The sequence below is a fragment of the Akebia trifoliata genome, unplaced genomic scaffold (genome assembly GCF_017979445.1).
Source record: "Akebia trifoliata isolate Shusen 1 unplaced genomic scaffold, ASM1797944v1 Contig00583, whole genome shotgun sequence".
In the NCBI taxonomy this organism is placed as follows: domain Eukaryota; kingdom Viridiplantae; phylum Streptophyta; class Magnoliopsida; order Ranunculales; family Lardizabalaceae; genus Akebia; species Akebia trifoliata.
This window is the reverse complement of record NW_028237119.1, coordinates 10,243-22,546: the sequence shown is the minus strand read 5'-3', so window position 1 is coordinate 22,546 and position 12,304 is coordinate 10,243.

The following is a 12,304-nucleotide window of genomic DNA, read 5'->3' as shown; positions in this document are numbered from 1 at the left end:
CAAGCGCACATCAAAGACAATGAACCAACTCTATTAAATATTTTGCCAACGTGTACTCCTTGATTCAAAATCGTGAATTAAAATATGGCTGCTTCGTTGTTAGAATTTAAAAGAATTCCGAACATGAATTCAATGCCACTGGGTTAATCTGAAATTCATCAATGTCCACTTAGGTCGCATCCCAAGTTATGCTATAAATGGGATTTAATCAGATATCGGATAAAATCATGATCGAGGACACTTTAATTAATGGCCTACACATCAATAAGAACTCTAATAACAATTAGAAAAATAAAAGGAGTGTCAAACTCTCCTCGTTTGCGTTAAGAAGAACGAAGAGAGGGTGTTGTTATTAAAATCACCAAAAAGAATGCGAGAAAGAGAGCGTCTCCATTGATGGTGGTCGCTGCAACTCGTACTTCAGAGTGTTAGATAACAATCGCAACTTTACGAGCAGCACTATCGCATGTAAGAACGACAACGAGCGCCTTATAGCAATGGAGATGCGACAAAGATGAGGTTGAGAATAAGATGAAGAAGAGTGACCGTGATATCACTAAGGTCAGTAGAGATCAAGGAAAATCTTTATTGGTTAAGTATATGTGACGTGAGTGAGAGGAAATTGAGAAAGAGAAAATAAAAAAGTGTTGGCTTTCTACTGTAATGTGCTAGAGAGACAGAAGGTGAGAAAATTTGGATCCCTCATCGTTGGATTTTTCCCTTTATAAAGAACTCCTCAAAGCACCCATTTTTGAGAATGTGGAATCATGGGTAGGTATGAAATCTCATATTATGTCAACTATTGTCATGTTTGGAATGTCTTAAACTTGGGTTGAGGAAGCTTTTCTTTTTTTTATTGTTGGGTTTTAGGAAGTGCTTTTTTTTTTTTAAGGAAATAAAAATATTAATAGTGGGGCCCTGCCTTTGTAAACACTACCAATGATCGCCAACGAAAAGATTCTTCTTCATTTTATTTTATTATTATTTATTTATTTATTTACTTTTTTTTGGCATTTTCCTTTGCATCATTTAATATGTTTGCTGATGATGTGGGACCTAACTCATATGCCAAATTTGGCTAAGGAAAAGACCTCAACGAATCCCTTTATTTTTCTCTCATTTTAATTGTTGGATATTTCAGCTTTTAAGGTTTGTTTTATATTGCAACTTTTTATTTATTTGAGAGTATACCTAATCATGTAAATTTCTTTCAAAGGTGTCCTTGCAATAGTTTGTTAACGATTTTTATTTAGGTTTTGTTATTATTTTTTATTTTTTTGAAAAGTTGAGAATTCATATATTTATTTCATTATTGAAAAGAATTTGGATTAAGGTTCTTGCTTTAGTAATTTTTAAATGTTGAAAGTTAATATGTCGAAAGCTTCTATTTTAATGTTTTTGTGTGGATTACCATTTCATGTGGTTCTGAATTATTTCCCTAGGTGTATGGAGGTATCTAGTAGTGTTTTGGGCATCAAGGCATTTCGTTATTTCATCAAACATTTTTAAATTTTTTACAAAAAGTTTCATTTTGTCTCAAAGTGGCAATTTCTATGTTTCAATGTTGCGTATTCCTAGCATAGTATGATTTCTAGATGTATTTTGTGTGTTGAGATTATTTTTGTCTGATTAATTAAATTCTGACAAAGAGTTTCCTTCAGTTCCTGGAGTGATGATTTATGTGTCACATGTCACGTGATCCTAACGTAGTGCAGTTTTTAAGCATGTATCACATGTCGAGGGAATTTTTCGTCTTTTTAGCAATTTTGTAATTTTTTGCGTAAGGCTTATTTTGTTCCAGTGTGATTGTTTCTAAGTCTCGAAGTTCATTTTTCTTAGTGTTGCGAGATCTCTATGTCGTCGAAATGTACGTGATTCTAATCGTATATACTTGCTAAATCAAGTGTAGTGTGTGGCGATCATAAGCGTGCGTAATTTCTATGTTAAGCATGCCAAGATAGGAAAGAAGGAATGGTGGAAAATCAATGGAGGATCTCTCTTAAGCTTTACGCTTCTTCGCATATTCTATACTCATCATTTGGAATCCACAGCAATCGGGTGACGAATTGTCGGATCAGACAGATATAAAATAAGGTGTCTACAACACTCCCCAATAATACCAGTTGGAGCAAATGGTACATTAGTGCCACGCATCCTTCGACTCAACTGCATCCACCAAACGATCAAGTTGTCGCCCCTACTTAATTGCATTCACAATTTTTTGTCATCAGGACTATGATTGGAAGTTTGTTGTACTTTCAAATCTCATACACAATGTTACAGTAAATGTTGGGACATAGTCATCATGTACATTAAGATAAATAAATTTTTGTAGCTTCATTTTAAGAATAAGATTATCCTCATCCTCCTCCTCCTCCTCCTCAAGCTCATCCTCCAATCCTCTTGACTGTCCAATAGATGGACGTGTTACGAGAATAGTTGAACTAGTAATAAACTTTCCTATAGGATAGGTTTGTTTTTATCAATTCCAATAGCATAGATCCTTCCATAGAATACATCTAACTTCGTGACATGTTCCAATCTCAAATAACTCTAATGTGCATTATTTTTTGTTATTCTAAAAGGTTCGTGAACATTAAGATTTTATTCCTATTTGATAATCTAAACCCGCAACAAATTACCTCCATCCAAGTATCCACTAGTCATCGTCCACGAACAATCTATTGTTAAGATCATCATAAATCACACTTTTTTTTTAAGCTTAATCCATGATTGTAACAAATATTTATCTTTGCGTGAAATTTCTCTATTAGATCCGAATACCCAGATGTATTGAGTATAGTATCAGTCATTTTCCCCTTCTTAACCAATTGCATTGCAATATCTACCCATATATTGTGTAGATGGGGTGTCCATTTTGTTACATCATTTTTTGGTTATGTTACAACAAACTTTTAAAATATAATGGTCATTTTGACAATATAACCTTTTTGTAATTCTAATAAATTGTTAATCGAAAAATATAACATCTTATGCATAATGAAACCATCCACACATTTAATTTTGATTTCTAATAAATAAAAAATCCCAAAAGTGAAAATCTAGATTTTTGTATAAGAAAATTTCATTGAAACAATAAAGAAATGAGATTAAAATGAACAACTAGGAACAAACAAGGATTCAAACACCCAAAAATACCCCAATAATTAAGCATTTGAAATGCTACATACCCAACTACTTCCCTCAAAAGTCATTAAAAAATAACTTTTAAACTTCTTGAAAAAATTTCATCAAAAAAGAGAAAATCAATAAGATCCTAATTATCCCACCAAACCACTTCCTTGCCTATGGTCAACAATATAAACGACATTCAAAAATAGTTTTTAATGTACATGCACTACCCAATTGGATTGAGATGTAAACTACCTAATCACCTCTTCGTCATCTATGGAATAGATAATTATGAGTTATTCTTAGAATAGACACTAGTATCTTATGATTTTAAAAATTGTCAAAGACCAAGATGACTACCCTAAGAATCTCAATTATTATTTTTTGAAACACCCAAATCAGCAAAACCTAAACCCCATACACTCAAAAAAATTTAGAGATTTTTAAATTACAAGCATATGATCGAAATTACATATGATGTTAGAAGAAAAATGAATGAAAATGGTAGATCAAAGATAGAGACAGATCTTACTATGTTAATTTTAGAGTGAAAAATATAAGGTTTTCCAACACGAAACGAGATAAAAGTGAGAGACTTTGATAACACTGTTGTAGAGGTAGAAGAGAAATGAGAGGTAGAAAAGTTAAAAATAAGGGTTTTAAGGTTTGTATAAAAAAAAGGACAAGTGATAGAAACTAGTGCTTTGAGGAGAGTATTTTAGGAATAAAAAATAAATTCAGAATTCAGAAGTTTCATCCAGCGTCCCCTCATCATTGAACCAAAATTTTTGAATTTTGATTCTTAATTCTGAAATTTGAATCGAAACAAACAACAATAGAGTTTCTGAAGTTTGAATTTTAAAAATGGATCACCTCCATTCAGACTTCAGAAGTGTTACCAAACACACTTTGGTTCTGTGAAGGGAACAAAACGCAAAAAAGGTTATGTTTTGAGATCAAAATATTCATTGGAAATCTTATGTTTTAATGGGGGTATTTTTGTCATTTCACTAGAATCATTTTGCGACGTGTAGATGCTTTTCTGTGAAGCCTATCTGAGTCGACTTCATTTCAATGCATGTTTTTTCTTCAAATATAATCTGTGAAAAATCCAAACAAACGTTTATTGCGGGCTTCTATGACTTAAGGGCACGAAAAACACCGTTGAAAAACACAAACAAACATACAATTAATGGACTGTGGACGAATAAAGTCAGCATCCCATCTGTATCATTTATTGACACATATCTTGAGGTATTATCATGCCACGTATTGTTAGGTTGGATTTTATATTGGGAAATAATCCCAATTGGAATATAACTTTTCTCACTTATTTGGCTCGTGTGATGTGAGGGCGTTGCACGTGTCCTAAGACTAGTCCTTAGACAATACCACGGTCTGTGTACTGGGCAAAGTCGAGATATGGGCCCGGTCCGTTGTCTACAAGAATAACTGATTATCAAAAAAAAAAAAAAAAAAAATCTCAATAGGAAAGAATTCTCTCATTATGAAAATTACTTTATTTGGATAATAATAAATTATAATTTGAAAAAAAAGTTTATGATTTTTTTTAGATTACAATTTATTTTCTATTTAAAAAGTAAAAATGATGAAAAAGAGGAAAAATCATATAATATTGGAATACTATAGTGAAATGGCTCATCGAATCAATGAATGCAGGTATCTTTGCAAAAATCAGTGTTCATTTTCTTCCATTTTGTTCTTTTTTTGTGCTTTTTGCAAGATTTCTTGACCAAATCTTGAGGATCGACAGTGACTCTCTGGTATCTCAAAGTGGATTGGTAGATTACAAATATTTTCTTTTGCACTTTGGCGTCATTTGTGAGAATGACTTGGAACACGAGAAAATTCACAATAAGAAAAACTACAATTTGGGAAATAACCAGATAAACGATAAAGATTTCAATAGGATTTTGGAGGCCTCAGTCAAAAGTTGGGATCGAACAGCCAAGGGGGTGTGGATCAAGTTGGTTCAATCTCTATAGATTGTCTGGTCATGCTTTTCAAGGGCACACAAATGTTATTGTTCAAATCTAAAAACGGTTTTATTTTCTTTGATTTTCCTTATTGAGATCGTCTTGGAGACCACCATAACCTATTAAGATCGATACAGGGTTGCCCTTTGTTCTATCTAGTTTGAAACCGTATTTTGGCATAGTTATTTTTCTTACACTCATGCATGGATTGTACAAAAGACTCAGATTCCTTGGAGAATTTATTTGGGGACATGCTTTTACCAAATGAATATGTTCCTAAAAGCAAAGCACTAAATACATTTCGTCGTACATGGCAATGTCGTACCCACTCATTTTGTTTCAAGGTGGCTCTATTTGCACACATCAAATGGTTGATTATACTCGCGATACCCATCTTAAAGACAAAATGTCTTATTGCACACACCTGTAAATCACCACGAACGGAGACCTCAAAGAACTAGACTTGGATGTTCGATGAGATCGAGGATCTCAGGAGATCGAGTTCGTGAGTTTTGAAACAGTATTACCAGGGCAACTCAAAAACCCTAAAAGACTGAATTTAGAAAATTAAGAGATATTGTCTCTGACGGATTTGGGAATTTCGTCTTACTATCGTACTCGTACCTAGTTGCCCCTCTGCGGATGATCGATCGATGGAGCTTTCACTTCAAGGATTTGTAGGTTCTATAGTTTGCATATAGATGAATGGAAGAATGACGTGCTAACACCTTCCCCATTCTCTAATCAAATCTCTTTTCCTAAATCCTAGGTAGACTATACATTTTTCATAAATGAGAGTCACTAAAATGTCATGAAAAATGACTTTTCTAAAAAATTGATTCGGGTGTCTATTCACACCCATTTCAAAAAAAAAATAGTGACGACTCCAAACAATGTAGTATTATTGATGTTTAAAAATAAATATTCTCATGTCTACATGTAGTATAAAAAAAATTAAAACAAGATTAGTAGTCAAAGGATTTAGGCAAAAAGAAAGAATAGGTTATTTTAATATATTTTCTCCCATTACTCGATTAATCTCTATTAGAGTTCTCTTAGCATTAGCATCTATTCATAATATATATACATCAAAATGGATATAAAATCTACATTTCACAACTTAAAGTGTTGGATTTGTGGGGTGTATTTGTTGATTGTACCTCTAGTGAAATCAAATGCAATTGTTCGTGGTGTTCAATGGATCGATGTCTGTATATAAACGTACCTCCTGTAAATCACCACGAATGGAGACCTCAAAGATCTAGACTTGGATGTTCGATGAGATCGACGATCACAGGAGATCAAGTTCGTGAGTTTTGAAACAGTATTACCAGGGCAACTCAAAAACCCTAAAAGACTGAATTTAGAAATTAACAGATACTATCTCTGACGGATTTGGGAATTTCGTCTTACTGTCATACTCCTACCTAGTTGCCCCTCTGCGGATGGTTGATCGATGGAGCTTTCACTTCAAGGATTTGTAGGTTCTATAGTTTGCATATAGATGAATGGAAGATTCTTAGTAGTAGAACTTCTCATCCTCAAGTACCTCACAAGGATTAGCTTTGCTATTTCACTAGAGATACAATCAATAAATACACCCCACAAATCCAACACTTTAAGTTGTGAAATGCAGATTTTATATCCATTTTGATGTATATATATATGGGGGCGGTTCAAGGGACGTCTTCAAAACCAGATAAGAAGCCCATGTATGAGGGACGTTAGAATTTGCCGAAACAATGGCTGAGATGCACTCAAACGTATTTTCCAAATAAAAAATGAAGTTTTAAGATTTTATAAAAAACTCCCTCTTTTTTTTTTTCAACTCACTCTATTTCAAACGAAATTCTCTCGTTTTGCTTTCGATAGAAAACACCCTTTGACAGAAAGAAAACCAGCGTTTTCGTCTCCATCGATCGAAAATGAACTAGTTCTCTCTCTCTCTCTCTCGTCTCGACAGAAAACCCTTCGGCTCGGCTTATTGTAACAACCATTGTATGGTTTCTCCATCAGATTTGTGACCCAATTCTCTTGTTAATTGGAAAATCCTTGCTGCACATAAAGCAGGCATCCTTATTCTCCTCCCTCTCCCATCCACCTTTGTGTGTCTATCTTTGTTTGAGCTTCTCTTGGGTGCTAATTGTTTCTTACCCTCATCTTTGTCAGCAACAACAATCTGAAAATCCTTGATTTCTACTGTTTTGTTCTCACCCATATCTAATTGTGGTAGACTCAAGAACTTAGGTACCTCTTGTGGTTGCTTTGAGTTCTTGGGATCCATGAAAAACAGAGATGACTGACTACTTTGACTGAAGAAGGTGACCCTGAAAAGACCTAGACTTTCATGGGGTTTCACTGTTTTTGGTAAGGAATGAACTTGTTTTTGTTCAAAAGACCAAAGAAAAATTGAAATACCCACCCAAATAAGATACCCATTTTTTCAAAGTTACTCTCTTGAAAAAGGGTTTTAATTATTTGTTTCTAATCTGCGTGTCTTCTTTACTGTTTGTCTTGTAGGTTCTATTTCTCTCTCTCTCTCTCTCTCTCTCTCTCTCTCTCTCAGGGTTGAGTTTTTGTCGAGAGCAAAACGAAGGGAGTTTTCTTTCTGTCACGTTTCTATTCGTTTAATAAAACAGAGAGTTGTTTTTTTTTTAAAAAAAAAAGAGAAAATGAGGGAGTTTTTTTAAAACTCTAAAACTCGTTTTCTAATATGGGAATGACGTCACAACGCGTCTCAGTCGTCTATTGACGTAAATCCAACGTCTGAGAAACATTGTTTTCTCATTCGGTTTTCAACACGTCCGTCGAACCGTCCTCTATATATATATATATTATGAATAGATGCTAACACTAAGAAAACTCTAATACAGATTAATCAAGTAATGGGAGAAAATATATTAAAATAACCTATTCTTTCTTTTTGCCTAAATCCTTTGACTACTAATCTTGTCTTAATTTTTTTTATACTACATGTAGACATGAGAATATTTATCTTTAAACATCAATACTACATTGTTTGGAGTCGTCACTATTTTTTTTTGGAAATGGGTGTGAATAGACGCTCAAATCAATTTTTTAGAAAAGTCATTTTTCATGACATTTTAGTGACTCTCATTTATGAAAAATGTATAATCTACCTAAGATTTAGGAAAAGGGATTTGATTAGAGAATGGGGAAGGTGTTAAGCACCTCATTCTCTCCACCTAAGGTGATTATTTATTAAATTTAGCCATTTTTTAAAAGATTAACAAACAAGGCATAATGAGATGCATGAAGTGGGTGTGTGTACATAGTGAGTATATACTTCTTTGAAAGAGAGTTTAATTTTAGTGTTGACATGAGAAATATCCTATAGAAGAGGATATCCCATGGAATCATCACATTTTACATGAGTTGAAATGTTGGTTTAGGATTTTAGAGAAATTTCATGAATGGTATTCCTTTATATTCATAACCTTAATGCATGTATGCTTGGCTAAAAACTTAGTGTTTCAATTCTATTGAGAGAGTTACACATTTATTCATCATGGCCAAGTATGTGTGGTGTTTATGCATAGTATACATATAATGTATGAGAGGAAAATAAATTAAAAAAAGTCTTCAATCTCTACCATTTCGACCAAATAGCCTCAAGCCTAAGGTTGAGGTTCAATCTACTTGGGATGAAGGAGGGTCTCCATTACATCCTAAAGGTTTCTAAAAAGAAAAAAATAGATAGATAGAAGAAGAAAATGCAAGCTTAAATGTAAACTACATCTTAACCCACATTGTCTCTTGATAGTCTTAATCCTTGAGAGATGAACTTGAGGGTTGAGTAATGTAGTTAAGGGTTGAGTGAGTTGAAGGTTGGGAGATGAGAGAATGCATAGGGATTTTGATAGAGCTTTAGGTTGAGAGATGGGATTTGAGAACATGCCTTGTTCATATAAAATAAGGGTATTTATAAAGTTTTTGGAGAACTTTTGAGGATAAAGTGGTCCAACCCTAAAAACAAAAAGAATGTACATGAGGTTTAGATTATTTCTTTTTGGATTTTTTGTTTGTATAAGGGTAAATGTGATATTTGTGAAGAAACCCTAAAAACATTCTTTGATCTTTGATTTTTTGATAAATAGAGGTGAGAGAACAAAAAATACTTTTGAAAGGGTGAGTAAATGAGTGACATGTGTAAAGGTGAAGTGATAAGTGAAAACTAGACCTTTATTCATTTGTAAATAACTCATAAAATAAGGGGTGAATGTAAATTTTTGAAATAGATTAATGAGAGAGTGAGTAGGAGAATGACATATGTAAAGGTGAAGTGGTAGGTAAAAAGTAGACCTTGGTTCATTTATAAATAACTCTTAAAGCAAGGGTAGATGTATATTTTTGAAATGGACTAATGAGAGAGCTCCATGTATGTACTTGAATATTTTCACCTTTTGAGAGTATGATTGGAAGTTTTATCATCTTTTCGGATTTTTACCAAAGATCAAAGTGTCTTTTTGGTTTGACTACACTTTTTTAGAAGGATATTCTTGAATTTTCACAAAGGGAGTTGACCCTCTAATTAGATTAGCGCATTGGCTATTGGAGTCTTATGAGAGACCAACATGTGTTATCTTTTGAGGGGGTGTAAGGGAATATATTTAAAATAGGCTTGGTATTGAGCTTAGAATGGACTTAGGTTTGGATTTTGATTATGGACTTGAGTTATGGATTTTGGGTATTAAGGATAGGTTTGAGAGTAAGCTTAGTGTGGACTTGACTTATGGACTTAGGTTATGGACTTTGGATATTAAAGTTAGGTGTAGGATATTAAAGTTGACTTATGGACTTAGGTTATGGATAATAGGTTGATTAATGAAGAGTGAATATGAAATTGGGTCGGTCTATGATTAGGAATGTGGATGTGAAATTAGATTGAATTAGAGACAAGGTATGAGCATGTAAAATAATATAAAATGATACATATGTGCATGCATGCATGAGGAAATGTGTCAAGTGGTAATTTTTATGCAACGTGGGCCCATTGAAAGGTTTTGGATTTTTAATCGAAATCCACTTGAAATTTTCAAAAATTCATAATAGTTCGTGCAAATTAGGGTGTCTACACTACCATCTGGTTTTAGTTTTTTTTTTGAAAACCCATTTATATCCTATAATCTTACAACCTTGAGATAATGATACTAAATCTCAAGTTCTATTTAATGTAATGGATTCTATTTCATCATCCATAATTTCTTTCCAAAATACACTATCTGAAGATGTTATAGCTTCTTTATAAATCTTAGGATCTGTTTATAAAACATAGGTATAAAAATCTGGACCAAATTATAATGTAGATTATTTCTTAGTCTATTACTTTTCCTAAGTTCTAGTTCTTTATTATCTTGTCCTTTTTTTAATACTTGTTTAAAATGAGTTTCATTTTTGAAATTAGAAACATTATCTGTGGGTTGAGGTTTTTCAAAGACTTGTGCTTTGATAGATTCAATAATGACATTATCATCCAAATTTAAAAGATGATAAGCTTTATTATTTTGAGCATATCTTATGAAAGCACACTTATTTGTTGTAAAGCTTAATTTTCTAATTTTGTCATTTGATTTTCTGGCATAGGCTAAACAACCTCAAACTCGCAAATATTTCAAATTAGCTTTCTTATTTTTTTCACAGTTCATATGGTGTTTTGTTAACTTTATAATATGATATTCTATTTAAAATATGACATACTAAAAATACAAAGTTTCACCCCATAAATTCATAGGTAAATCAGAATTTAAATGCATATAATTAATCATTTTTATTAACGTGTTATTTTTACGTTTTACTACATCATTTTGTTGAGGTATTCTAGGAGTAGAAGTTTTATGTATAATTCCAAAATTTTCACAATAAACAATTAAATCATTATCAAAATATTCCCTTCCTCTTTTACTTCTTAAAATTTTAATTTTCTTTTCTATTGATTTTCTACTACTGTTTTATATAATTTAAAAGTTTCAAAAGCATCATTTTTATTTTCTTAACAAGTATATATAACAGTATCTACTAAAGTTATCAATAAAGTAATAAAATACTTTTTATCATCTCTAATTAGTATACCATTTAATTCGTATAAATCTGAATGTATTAATTCTAAGATAATAGAAGTTCTCTCTATACTATGATGTGATTTATTTATTATTTTAGATTAAACATAAATATGACATTTATCATCATTTTCCTTATTAAATTTATGTACTAAGTTTAATTTCATCATATTCTTTATAGCTTGAGAATTTAAATGCCCTAGTCTAGCATGCCATAAATCAAAATACTCAACAATATAAGCAAAAAACTATCATTGATTATAGTCAATTTAATCATATTTTTTACAATATCCTTTGCCAATGAAAATATCATCTTTGGTCAAAATCAGTTTTCTAAAATGAAAGACTAATTTGAACTTATTTTTGTTTAACATACAAGTAAAAATTAAATTCTTCCTAATTTCTGGAGCATGAAGAACATTTTTTAACAAAGGAATTTTTCTAGAAATTAGTTTGAGTTTCATAGTACCAAAGCTCACAATCTTAATGGTAAAAGAATTTCCCATGTAAAATTGTCTTTAATCTTGAGCTTTGTAAGATTTGAAAGCAGATATATCAAATGACATATGTCGTGTTGCATCTGAGTCGATCCACTAATGTCCTTTCATTTCAACCATATTTACTTAGATACAACGACAATTACTACATCCTCTACCATGTTAGATTCGATTTTTGGTTACTTTTTTTTTTTTTACAATCTTTTCCAAAATGTCATTTTTCTTCATTCTTTTTTAACTAACCATGACCATTTTTTCTGATAATTTCTTGAATAATTTTTTATTGGTAAAAGGTTTGTTGTCTTTTCTCTTTCTTGAATTACAGATTCAAGTATGTGAGCTTTAATAGATTCAAAGTGATCATCCTTTCTATCTCTGATCTTATTTTCTTCTTCTATTTTTAAATCTTTGAAAATCTTATTTAGAGTTTGTAATACTTATTGTAAGACAGAGTTTTTCTATAGTATTTCCAACTGGGTGGTAATTTAAAAATAATTGCACCTATTTGGAAACTTTCAGGAAGTTTAATATTTTTTTTCCTTCATCTCAGTAACAATAAATTGCAACTCTTGAACTTGTTCAAGAATAGATTTATTTTCTG